Here is a 13,079-nt window from a genome sequence, read left to right on the forward strand (position 1 = left end):
GTTATCTTGCTTTACTGCTGTTTGTGTGATTAGCTGGGAGGAGCTCACGGCAGCATCCTCCCTATAAAAGTGTAGATGGACCGCTCCTTAACTTTTTCTTGCTTCACATACAGATGGCTTGAGGAGGTACAGGGGAGATGCAGGTCTAATAGACAAAATAGAAGATCTGCGCCAGGTGTGTTTCTCTGCATTGGTGTCCCATCACAGGCCCACAAGTGTATGTGTGATCTTTGACTTCTGGCAGTTCACAAGCAGGCGGCCAGGAAACGGTTTCAGCCTATCAACCACTGAGGAGACAAAGCCTTTGTATAAGGAATGAGGAAGCAATGAACACATTCAGCCTATCACTGGAGTTCCCTGAGTGTTTCGAATTATAAATTCTCCATGTCACTGTATGTTATTGAGCCCAAGTAGCTCGCCGTGATCGTATAGTGGTTAGTACTCTGCGTTGTGGCTGCAGCAACCTCGGCTTGAATCCGAGTCATGGCATTGTGGTTGGCAATGTCACGGCAGTTGGGTTTTTCTTTTACAGAATTACCAAATGTACCAGGTGTTTTTGTAAAATGTCTATTAAAAACAGATCCTTTAAAATATTTAAACGATCTACTGACAAATGATTTAAACACACATGATTATAAGATGTAGCCTTATTTTTGTTTTTAGGAGAGAATGTGCCTGCTGAAAAAAACATTATTTTTAAAAAGTGCATTGCAGGATATCAGGAATTTGCTGTGGCAAACCTTGAAAACTTTCATACAGATTATTTGCACAAAATTTACAGTCAGTTGTTGTGGCCGAGTGGTTAAGGCGATGGACTAGAAATCAATTGGGGTCCCCCCGCGCAGGCTCGAATCCTGCCAACAACGAGAAGCTTTTTAACATCGGCTACAATTTCAGAAGTTAACCTTTAGAATTTCTTCCATGTCAGTTTTATAAATAGGTGGCTTATTTTGGTGTCACTATTGCCCTTTCACATATTTATTATCGCTACCCCTTTCATATCTTTGCTATAACTCTCGTCCTACATTAGCGCTGGTGCAAACACTTCAAATTATTATACCCTGGCTCTCTCAGTCATACCATTCATGCACTTGAAACTTACTTTACCAATAAAAGAAGCAAATAGAAAAATAAAACAAAAGTGCTTGCTGGATTAGGCAAACACACTTCATAAAACTGCATTTTCTTTTCTATTCTCCCCGTGTTACAAGCTTAACTGCTCCCTGTGTAATTTCTCTTAGCCTGCTGTCCCAGGAAGAGAATTTTATCTACAGGCTCTTTCCGTGTTTTTTTCCTAGTCTTTCTTTCCCTTTTCTTAGATTTGTAACTGTTCCTTTATGTGCTCTATTTAGGCGCCATTAATCTCATTTGAGCTCCTTGTACCTGCTGCTGTTTTCTCCACACCTCATACTGCCTTTTCCCTCTTTCTCTCTTTCTCTGAGGTTGGTGGCTACTTTCCAAAGCTTCTGATGCCCCAATGTTCCTTCATCTTGTTGTCAGACGTGAATTGGAAAAGCAACCAAATTAACAAGCCTTTACCACTCATACATGGCAGAGGTTTATACTTTAATTCAATGAGCTAAGAAAAGCGTGTTGTGGGGCCCCTACGAGCCATGGTGCTTGCTTCATCATAATTGGGCGCGCAGTCATTAGCCACAGCTCTGATCATGGGTCACTGAGGTCAGTTTCAATAATTCCTCAAAAACCTAACCATGCAGTCCCCCCTAACTGTGTAGTTATCTTGCTTTACTGCTGTTTGTGTGATTAGCTGGGAGGAGCTCACGGCAGCATCCTCCCTATAAAAGTGTAGATGGACCGCTCCTTAACTTTTTCTTGCTTCACATACAGATGGCTTGAGGAGGTACAGGGGAGATGCAGGTCTAATAGACAAAAAAGAAGATCTGCGCCAGGTGTGTTTCTCTGCATTGGTGTCCCATCACAGGCCCACAAGTGTATGTGTGATCTTTGACTTCTGGCAGTTCACAAGCAGGCGGCCAGGAAACGGTTTCAGCCTATCAACCACTGAGGAGACAAAGCCTTTGTATAAGGAATGAGGAAGCAATGAACACATTCAGCCTATCACTGGAGTTCCCTGAGTGTTTCGAATTATAAATTCTCCATGTCACTGTATGTTATTGAGCCCAAGTAGCTCGCCGTGATCGTATAGTGGTTAGTACTCTGCGTTGTGGCTGCAGCAACCTCGGTTCAACTCCGAGTCACGGCATTGTGGTTGGCAATGTCACAGCAGTTGGGTTTTTCTTTTACAGAATTACCAAATGTACCAGTTGTTTTTGTAAAATGTCTATTAAAAACAGATCCTTTAAAATATTTAAACGATCTAACGACAAATTATTTAAACACACATTATTATAAGATGTAGCTATATTGTACCTACTGACATAAATTATCGTTCTTGAACCTATTTGTGGTGGGGGGAATGGAGCTCTCCCCCATGCCAATCAAAATGCAGTTGCAGTTGAGTGACCTGTGTTGTGGCTGTCTAGAGGGAATGCACAAATGTAGCTGTCTCGCAGCCCAATCCAGACGTCAATTGGAGACAGGTTTTCAGGCAAATAGAGCAGTAAGTGCAGAGAAATGCTCACTTTCTAAAAATGGCATTTATAAAATAGTAAAGTTAAATCCAACCTCACCAGTAAATAGGATTTATCAATAAATAAATAAAGCTTCTCCTCTCTGATATGGAATTACCCCCCAAAAAGTATAAGGGAATACCCAATGCTAACCTATGAGAGGGGCAGACCTCACAGTAGTGAAAAATGTAATAGACTGTTTGGTACTACCAGGACATGCAAACTACCACAGTACATGTCTTACCTTTTACTTACATAGAATGATGCCCCTAGGACTACCTAGGGCCTACCTTTTGGTTAATTATATGTAATAAAATTGGAGTTTAAGGCTTGGCAAGTAGTTTTAAATGGCAAGTCGAAGTGGCATTACACTGCAGCACAGGCACTGCAGTAGCAGGCTTGAGACCGGTTTGAAATGCTACTTTTTTGGGCGGCACAATCAGTTTCTGGGTATATGGTATATCTCTTTACAAGGGGCTTTAAAGTAAATTAAATCTGTCAGTCAGGTATACTACAATTACACACATGATTAGGGAAGAAGCACGTGCACTTCAGCACAATGATTAGAAGCGATAAATTGATTAGAGTCCTAAGGCCAACAAAAAGATACAGCCAAATGCGTAGGTGAAAAGCAATAAGGTAGGGTTGAGACCACCTTAAGAATGCAAGGTCTAACAAAAACGAACTAAGGATAACATGAGTAAAACATCAGGTTTCTCTACGGCATTTGGTTAGACAAGTGTGCCTTCTTTTATCTTCCATAAATGCAATCTTTCCCGGACCCCTTTATTATATAGCTCTTCAAGTAAAAAAGATAAAGCACTTACAAAGGAGCCTCAAATACTCAAAGATGGTAGACTTCTGTTATATGGGCCATAGACTAAAAGCAGCACGAAAACAGAGTGCAATAGGGTCCCAAAAACTTGAGTGCCACATGAGAGTATGCATGAAAGCCTATCCTTTTCCAAACTAGAGATATACTCATGCAATTTTTGTTTTTAGGAGAGAATGTGCCTGCTGAAAAAAACATTATTTTTAAAAAGTGCATTGCAGGATATCAGGAATTTGCTGTGGGACACGTTGAAAACTTTCATACAGATTATTTGCACAAAACTTACAGTCAGTTGTTGTGGCCGAGTGGTTAAGGCGATGGACTAGAAATCCATTGGAGTCCCCCCGCGCAGGTTCGAATCCTGAAAACAACGAGAAACATTTTAACATCGGCTACAATTTCAGAAGTTAACCTTTAGAATTTCTTCCATGTCAGTTTTATAAATAGGTGGCTTATTTTGGTGTCACTATTGCCCTTTCATATATTTATTATCGCTACCCCTTTCATATCTTTGCTATAACTCTCGTCCTACATTAGCGCTGGTGCAAACACTTCAAATTATTATACCCTGGCTCTCTCAGTCATACCATTCATGCACTTGAAACTTACTTTACCAATAAAAGAAGCAAATAGAAAAATAAAACAAAAGTGCTTGCTGGATTAGGCAAACACACTTCATAAAACTGCATTTTCTTTTCTATTCTCCCCGTGTTACAAGCTTAACTGCTCCCTGTGTAATTTCTCTTAGCCTGCTGTCCCAGGAAGAGAATTATATCTACAGGCTCTTTCTGTGTTTTTTTCCTAGTCTTTCTTTCCCTTTTCTTAGATTTGTAACTGTTCCTTTATGTACTCTATTTAGGCGCCATTAATCTCATTTGAGCTCCTTGTACCTGCTGCTGTTTTCTCCACACCTCATACTGCCTTTTCCCTCTTTCTCTCTTTCTCTGAGGTTGGTGTCTACTTTCCAAAGCTTCTGATGCCCCAATGTTCCTTCATCTTGTTGTCAGACGTGAATTGGAAAAGCAACCAAATTAACAAGCCTTTACCACTCATACATGGCAGAGGTTTATACTTTAATTCAATGAGCTAAGAAAAGCGTGTTGTGGGGCCCCTACGAGCCATGGTGCTTGCTTCATCATAATTGGGCACGCAGTCATTAGCCACAGCTCTGATCATGGGTCACTGAGGTCAGTTTCAATAATTCATCAAAAACCTAACCATGCAGTCCCCCCTAACTGTGTAGTTATCTTGCTTTACTGCTGTTTGTGTGATTAGGTGGGAGGAGCTCACGGCAGCATCCTCCCTATAAAAGTGTAGATGGACCGCTCCTTAACTCTTTCTTGCTTCACATACAGATGGCTTGAGGAGGTACAGGGGAGATTTAGGTCTACTAGACAGAATAGAAGATCTGCGCCAGGTGTGTTTCTCTGCATTGATGTCCCATCACAGGCCCACAATTGTATGTGTGATCTTTGACTCCTGGCAGTTCACAAGCAGGCGGCCAGGAAACAGTTTCAGCCTATCAACCACTGAGGAGACAAAGCCTTTGTATAAGGAATGAGGAAACAATGAACACATTCAGCCTATCACAGGAGTTCCCTGAGTGTTCCGAATTATAAATTCTCCATGTCACTGTATGTCATTGTGCCCAAGTAGCTCGTCGTGATCGTATAGTGGTTAGAACTCTGCAATGTGGCTGCAGCAACCTCGGTTCGAATCCGAGTCACGGCATTGTGGTTGGCAATGTCACGGCAGTTGGGTTTTTCTTTTACAGAATTACCAAATGTACCAGTTGTTTTTGTAAAATGTCTATTAAAAACAGATCCTTTAAAATATTTAAACGATCTAACGACAAATTATTTAAACACACATGATTATAAGATGTAGCTATATTGTACCTACTGACATAAATTATCGTTCTTGAACCTATTTACGGTGGGGGAATGGAGCTCTCCCCCATGCCAATCAGAATGCAGATGAATGCAGTTGCATTTGAGTGACCTGTGTTGTGGCTGTCTAGAGGGAATGCACTAGTGTAGCTGTCTCGCAGCCCAATCCAGACGTCAATTGGAGACAGGTTTTCAGGCAAATAGAGCAGTAAGTGCAGAGAAATGCTCACTCTCTAAAAATGGCATTTATAAAATAGTAAAGTTAAATCCAACCTCACCAGTAAATAGGATTTATCAATAAATAAATAAAGCTTCTGCTCTCTGATATGGAATTACCCCCCAAAAAGTATAAGGGAATACCCAATGCTAACCTATGAGAGGGGCAGACCTCACAGTAGTGAAAAATGTAATAGACTGTTTGGTACTACCAGGACATGCAAACTACCACAGTACATGTCTTACCTTTTACTTACATAGAATGATGCCCCTAGGACTACCTAGGGCCTACCTTTTGGTTAATTATATGTAATAAAATTGGAGTTTAAGGCTTGGCAAGTAGTTTTAAATGGCAAGTCGAAGTGGCATTACACTGCAGCACAGGCACTGCAGTAGCAGGCTTGAGACCGGTTTGAAATGCTACTTTTTTGGGCGGCACAATCAGTTTCTGGGTATATGGTATATCTCTTTACAAGGGGCTTTAAAGTAAATTAAATCTGTCAGTCAGGTATACTACAATTACACACATGATTAGGGAAGAAGCACGTGCACTTCAGCACAATGATTAGAAGCGATAAATTGATTAGAGTCCTAAGGCCAACAAAAAGATACAGCCAAATGCGTAGGTGAAAAGCAATAAGGTAGGGTTGAGACCACCTTAAGAATGCAAGGTCTAACAAAAACGAACTAAGGATAACATGAGTAAAACATCAGGTTTCTCTACGGCATTTGGTGAGATAAGGGTGCCTTCTTTTATCTTCCATAAATGCAATCTTTCCCTGACCCCTTTATTATATAGCTCTTCAAGTAAAAAAGATAAAGCACTTACAAAGGAGCCTCAAATACTCAAAGATGGTAGACTTCTGTAATATGGGCCATAGACTAAAAGCAGAACGAAAACAGAGTGCAATAGTGTCCCAAAAACTTGAGTGCCACATGAGAGTATGCATGAAAGCCGATCCTTTTCCAAACTAGAGATATACTCATGCAATTTTTGTTTTTAGGAGAGTATGTGCCTGCTGAAAAAAACATTATTTTAAAAAAGTGCATTGCAGAATACCAGGAATTTGCTGTGGGACACCTTGAAAACTTTCATACAGATTATTTGCACAAAACTTACAGTCAGTTGTTGTGGTTGAGTGGTTAAGGCGATGGACTAGAAATCCATTGGGGTCTCCCCGCGCAGGTTCGAATCCTGCCAATAACGAGAAACATTTAACATCGGCTACAATTTCAAAAGTTAACCTTTAGTATTTCTTCCATGTCAGTTTTATAAATACGTGGCTTATTTTGGTGTCACTATTGCCCTTTCACATATTTATTATCGCTACCGCTTTCATATCTTTGCTATAACTCTCGTCCTACATTAGCGCTGGTGCAAACGCTTCAAATTATTATACCCTGGCTCTCTCAGTCATACCTGGGCATGCACTTGAAACTTACTTTACCAATAAAAGAAGCAAACAAAAATAAAACAAAAGTGCTTGCTTGATTAGGCAAACACACTTCATAAAACTGCATTTTCTTTTCTATTCTCCCCGTGTTACAAGCTTAACTGCTCCCTGTGTAATTTCTCTTAGCCTGCTGTCCCAGGAAGAGAATTTTATCTACAGGCTCATTCTGTGTTTTTTTCCTAGTCTTTCTTTCCCTTTTCTGAGATTTGTAACTGTTCCTTTACGTGCTCTATTTAGGCGCCATTAATCTCATTTGAGCTCCTTGTACCTGCTGCTGTTTTCTCCACACCTCATACTGCCTTTTCCCTCTTTCTCTCTTTCTCTAAGGTTGGTGGCTACTTTCCAAAGCTTCTGATGCCCCAATGTTCCTTCATCTTGTTGTCAGACGTATATTGGAAAAGCAACCAAATTACCAAGCATTTACCACTCACACATGGCAGAAGTTTATAATTTAATTCAATGAGCTAAGAAAAGCGTGTTGTGGGGCCCCTACGAGCCATGATGCGTGCTTCATCATAATTAGGCACGCAGTCATTAGCCACAGCTCTGATCATGGGTCACTGAGGTCAGTTTCAATAATTCCTCAAAAACCTAACCATGCAGTCCCCCCTAACTGTGTAGTTATCTTGCTTTACTGCTGTTTGTCTGATTAGCTGGGAGGAGCTCACGGCAGCATCCTCCCTATAAAAGTGTAGATGGACCGCTCCTTAACTCTTTCTTGCTTCACATACAGATGGCTTGAGGAGGTACAGGGGAGATGCAGGTCTAATAGACGGAATAGAAGATCTGTGTCAGGTGTGTTTCTCTGCATTGGTGTCCCATCACAGGCCCACAAGTGTATGTGTGATCTTTGACTCCTGGCAGTTCACAAGCAGGCGGCCAGGAATCGGTTTCAGCCTATCAACCACTGAGGATACAAAGCCTTTGTATAAGGAATGAGGAAGCAATTAACACATTCAGCCTATCACAGGAGTAGCCCTGAGTGTTCCAAATTATAAATTCTCCATTTCACTGTATGTTATTGAGCCCGAGTAGCTCTCCGTGATCGTATAGTGGTTAGTACTCTGCGTTGTGGCTGCAGCAACCTCGGTTCGAATCCGAGTCACGGCATCGTGGTTGGCAATGTCACCGCAGTTGGGTTTTTCTTTTACAGAATTACCAAATGTACCAGTTGTTTTTGTAAAATATCTATTAAAAACAGATCCTTTTAAATATTTAAACAATCTAACGACAAATTATTTAAACACACATGATTATAAGATGTAGCTATATTGTACCTACTGACATAAATTATCGTTCTTGAACCTATTTGCGGTGGGGGGAACAGAGCTCTCCCCCATGCCAATCAGAATGCAGATGAATGCAGTTGCAGTTGAGTGACCTGTGTTGTGGATGTCTAGAGGGAATGCACAAATGTAGCTGTCTTGCAGCCCAATCCAGACGTCAATTGGAGACAGGTTTTCAGGCAAATAGAGCAGTAAGTGCAGAGAAATGCTCACTCTCTAAAAATGGCATTTATAAAATAGTAAAGTTAAATCCAACCTCACCAGTAAATAGGATTTATCAATAAATAAATAAAGCTTCTCCTCTCTGATAGGGAATTACCCCCCAAAAAGTATAAGGGAATACCCAATGCTAACCTATGAGAGGGGCAGACCTCAAAGTAGTGAAAAATGTAATAGACTGTTTGGTACTACCAGGACATGCAAACTACCACAGTACATGTCTTACCTTTTACTTACATAGCATGATGCCCCTAGGACTACCTAGGGCCTACCTTAGGGGCTAATTATATGTAATAAAATTGAAGTTTAAGGCTTGGCAAGTAGTTTTAAATGGCAAGTTGAAGTGGCAGTACACTGCAGCACAGGCACTGCAGTAGCAGGCTTGAGACAGGTTTGAAATGCTACTTCTTTGGGCGGCGCAATCAGTCCCTGAGTATATGTTCTACCACTTTACAAGGGGCTTTCAAGTAAATTAAATCTGTCAGTCAGGTATACTCCAATTACACACATGATTAGGGAAGAAGCACATGCACTTCAGCACTGATTAGTAGCGATAAAGTGATCAGAGTCCTAAGGCCAACAAAAAGATACAGCAAAATGCGTAGGTGAAAAGCAATAAGGTAGGGTTGAGGCCACCTTAAGAATGCAAGGTCTAACAAAAACAAACTAAGGATAACATGAGTAAAACATCAGGTTTCTCTACGGCATTTGGTGAGATAAGGGTGCCTTCTTTTATCTTCCATAAATGCAATCTTTCCCTGACCCCTTTATTATATAGCTCTTCAAGTAAAAAAGATAAAGCACTTACAAAGGAGCCTCAAATACTCAAAGATGGTAGACTTCTGTAATATGGGCCATAGACTAAAAGCAGAACGAAAACAGAGTGCAATAGGGTCCCAAAAACTTGAGTGCCACATGAGAGTATGCATGAAAGCCGATCCTTTTCCAAACTAGAGATATACTCATGCAATTTTTGTTTTTAGGAGAGAATGTGCCTGCTGAAAAAAACATTATTTTTAAAAAGTGAATTGCAGAATATCAGGAATTTGCTGTGGGACACCTTGAAAACTTTCATACAGATTATTTGCACAAAAAGTCAGTTGTTGTGGCCGAGTGGTTAAGGCGATGGACTAGAAATCCATTGGGGTCTCCCCGCGCAGGTTCGAATCCTGCCAACAACAAGAATTTTTTTTTAACATCGGCTACAATTTCAGAAGTTAACCTTTAGTATTTCTTCCATGTCAGCTTTATAAATAGGTGGCTTATTTTGGTGTCACTATTGCCCTTTCACATATTTATTATCGCTACCGCTTTCATATCTTTGCTATAACTCTCGTCCTACATTAGCGCTGGTGCAAACGCTTCAAATTATTATACCCTGGTTCTCTCAGTCATACCTGTTCATGCACTTGAAACTTACTTTACCAATAAAAGAAGCAAACAGAAAAATAAAATAAAAGTGCTTGCTGGATTAGGCAAACACACTTCATAAAACTGCATTTTCTTTTCTATTCTCCCCGTGTTACAAGCTTAACTGCTCCCTGTGTAATTTCTCTTAGCCTGCTGTCCCAGGAAGATAATTTTATCTACAGGCTCATTCTGTGTTTTTTTCCTAGTCTTTCTTTCCCTTTTCTGAGATTTGTAACTGTTCCTTTACGTGCTCTATTTAGGCGCCATTAATCTCATTTGAGCTCCTTGTACCTGCTGCTGTTTTCTCCACACCTCATACTTCCTTTTCCCTCTTTCTCTCTTTCTCTGAGGTTGGTGGCTACTTTCCAAAGATTCTGATGCCCCAATGTTCCTTCATCTTGTTGTCAGACGTGAATTGGAAAAGCAACCAAATTAACAAGCATTTACCACTCACACATGGCAGAAGTTTATAATTTAACTCAATGAGCTAAGAAAAGCGTGTTGTGGGGCCCCTACAAGCCATGGTGCTTGCTTCATCATAATTAGGCACGCAGTCATTAGCCACAGCTCTGATCATGGGTCACTGAGGTCAGTTTCAATAATTCCTCAAAAACCTAACCATGCAGTCCCCCCTAACTGTGTAGTTATCTTGCTTTACTGCTGTTTGTGTGATTAGCTGGGAGGAGCTCACGGCAGCATCCTCCCTATAAAAGTGTAGATGGACCTCTCCTTAACTCTTTCTTGCTTCACATACAGATGGCTTGAGGAGGTACAGGGGAGATGCAGGTCTAATAGACAGAATAGAAGATCTGCGCCAGGTGTGTTTCTCTGCATTGTTGTCCCATCACAGGCCCACAAGTGTATGTGTGATCTTTGACTCCTGGCAGTTCACAAGCAGGCGGCCAGGAATCGGTTTCAGCCTATCAACCACTGAGGAGACAAAGCCTTTGTATAAGGAATGAGGAAGCAATTAACACATTCAGCCTATCACAGGAGTAGCCCTGAGTGTTCCAAATTATAAATTCTCCATTTCACTGTATGTTATTGAGCCCGAGTAGCTCGCCGTGATCGTATAGTGGTTAGTACTCTGCGTTGTGGCTGCAGCAACCTCGGTTCGAATCCGAGACACGGCATCGTGGTTGGCAATGTCACCGCAGTTGGGTTTTTCTTTTACAGAATTACCAAATGTACCAGTTGTTTTTGTAAAATATCTATTAAAAACAGATCCTTTTAAATATTTAAACAATCTAACGACAAATTATTTAAACACACATGATTATAAGATGTAGCTATATTGTACCTACTGACATAAATTATCGTTCTTGAACCTATTTGCGGTGGGGGGAACAGAGCTCTCCCCCATGCCAATCAGAATGCAGATGAATGCAGTTGCAGTTGAGTGACCTGTGTTGTGGATGTCTAGAGGGAATGCACAAATGTAGCTGTCTCGCAGCCCAATCCAGACGTCAATTGGAGACAGGTTTTCAGGCAAATAGAGCAGTAAGTGCAGAGAAATGCTCACTCTCTAAAAATGGCATTTATAAAATAGTAAAGTTAAATCCAACCTCACCAGTAAATAGGATTTATCAATAAATAAATAAAGCTTCTCCTCTCTGATAGGGAATTACCCCCCAAAAAGTATAAGGGAATACCCAATGCTAACCTATGAGAGGGGCAGACCTCAAAGTAGTGAAAAATGTAATAGACTGTTTGGTACTACCAGGACATGCAAACTACCACAGTACATGTCTTACCTTTTACTTACATAGCATGATGCCCCTAGGACTACCTAGGGCCTACCTTAGGGGCTAATTATATGTAATAAAATTGAAGTTTAAGGCTTGGCAAGTAGTTTTAAATGGCAAGTTGAAGTGGCAGTACACTGCAGCACAGGCACTGCAGTAGCAGGCTTGAGACAGGTTTGAAATGCTACTTCTTTGGGCGGCGCAATCAGTCCCTGAGTATATGTTCTACCACTTTACAAGGGGCTTTCAAGTAAATTAAATCTGTCAGTCAGGTATACTCCAATTACACACATGATTAGGGAAGAAGCACATGCACTTCAGCACTGATTAGTAGCGATAAAGTGATCAGAGTCCTAAGGCCAACAAAAAGATACAGCAAAATGCGTAGGTGAAAAGCAATAAGGTAGGGTTGAGGCCACCTTAAGAATGCAAGGTCTAACAAAAACAAACTAAGGATAACATGAGTAAAACATCAGGTTTCTCTACGGCATTTGGTGAGATAAGGGTGCCTTCTTTTATCTTCCATAAATGCAATCTTTCCCTGACCCCTTTATTATATAGCTCTTCAAGTAAAAAAGATAAAGCACTTACAAAGGAGCCTCAAATACTCAAAGATGGTAGACTTCTGTAATATGGGCCATAGACTAAAAGCAGAACGAAAACAGAGTGCAATAGGGTCCCAAAAACTTGAGTGCCACATGAGAGTGTGCATGAAAGCCGATCCTTTTCCAAACTAGAGATATACTCATGCAATTTTTGTTTTTAGGAGAGAATGTGCCTGCTGAAAAAAACATTATTTTTAAAAAGTGAATTGCAGAATATCAGGAATTTGCTGTGGGACACCTTGAAAACTTTCATACAGATTATTTGCACAAAAAGTCAGTTGTTGTGGCCGAGTGGTTAAGGCGATGGACTAGAAATCCATTGGGGTCTCCCCGCGCAGGTTCGAATCCTGCCAACAACAAGAATTTTTTTTTAACATCGGCTACAATTTCAGAAGTTAACCTTTAGTATTTCTTCCATGTCAGTTTTATAAATAGGTGGCTTATTTTGGTGTCACTATTGCCCTTTCACATATTTATTATCGCTACCGCTTTCATATCTTTGCTATAACTCTCGTCCTACATTAGCGCTGGTGCAAACGCTTCAAATTATTATACCCTGGTTCTCTCAGTCATACCTGTTCATGCACTTGAAACTTACTTTACCAATAAAAGAAGCAAACAGAAAAATAAAATAAAAGTGCTTGCTGGATTAGGCAAACACACTTCATAAAACTGCATTTTCTTTTCTATTCTCCCCGTGTTACAAGCTTAACTGCTCCCTGTGTAATTTCTCTTAGCCTGCTGTCCCAGGAAGATAATTTTATCTACAGGCTCATTCTGTGTTTTTTTCCTAGTCTTTCTTTCCCTTTTCTGAGATTTGTAACTGTTCCTT

The 13,079-nt window shown here is 40.6% G+C and overlaps 4 non-coding genes across 4 annotated transcripts; all 4 read left to right on the plus strand.

Moving 5' to 3' along the window:
* The first annotated feature begins 784 nt into the window (after nt 1-784).
* On the plus strand, nt 785-866 carry TRNAS-AGA (transfer RNA serine (anticodon AGA)). The gene has a single exon. It is a non-coding gene; the product is annotated as a tRNA-Ser (tRNA).
* A 5,787-nt stretch (nt 867-6,653) lies between these two features.
* Nucleotides 6,654-6,735, plus strand: TRNAS-AGA (transfer RNA serine (anticodon AGA)). Its single transcript has one exon. It is a non-coding gene; the product is annotated as a tRNA-Ser (tRNA).
* Nucleotides 6,736-9,586: 2,851 nt separating this feature from the next.
* On the plus strand, nt 9,587-9,668 carry TRNAS-AGA (transfer RNA serine (anticodon AGA)). Its single transcript has one exon. It is a non-coding gene; the product is annotated as a tRNA-Ser (tRNA).
* Nucleotides 9,669-12,524: 2,856 nt separating this feature from the next.
* Nucleotides 12,525-12,606, plus strand: TRNAS-AGA (transfer RNA serine (anticodon AGA)). The gene has a single exon. It is a non-coding gene; the product is annotated as a tRNA-Ser (tRNA).
* Nucleotides 12,607-13,079: the final 473 nt, after the last annotated feature.

The sequence above is a fragment of the Lissotriton helveticus genome, chromosome 12 (assembly GCF_964261635.1).
Source record: "Lissotriton helveticus chromosome 12, aLisHel1.1, whole genome shotgun sequence".
NCBI classification, from domain to species: domain Eukaryota; kingdom Metazoa; phylum Chordata; class Amphibia; order Caudata; family Salamandridae; genus Lissotriton; species Lissotriton helveticus.